Raw genomic sequence first — 330 nt, 5'->3', positions numbered from 1 at the left:
CTCCCACAGGGGACGCCTGGACAGCTCTGAAGCTCAAGGTGGACCGCGGCAAACCACCCTCAAAGCTCTGCCCTGGCCTTTCAGAGCCTCTGCATCTGAGTGTTTGGATCTGGGGGAAAGGCTCAGTCCCGTTCTTTACTCCTGCATGGTGACAGATGTCAGTGCAGGAGGCAGGCCATCGCCATCCAGTGGACCTGTTCCTCTGGAGCTTAGGTGGCTCCCATTGGACAGCAGAGTGTAAAGATGACGTCATCTTTAGGCTCCCTGCACCAGGCATTTCCTGTCCTATATTATTCGATTAAGTGATTAATCAGGTGTGTGCTGGGTGTG

The sequence above is a fragment of the Epinephelus moara genome, chromosome 23, assembly GCF_006386435.1.
Source record: "Epinephelus moara isolate mb chromosome 23, YSFRI_EMoa_1.0, whole genome shotgun sequence".
NCBI classification, from domain to species: domain Eukaryota; kingdom Metazoa; phylum Chordata; class Actinopteri; order Perciformes; family Serranidae; genus Epinephelus; species Epinephelus moara.
This window is presented reverse-complemented; position numbering follows the sequence as displayed.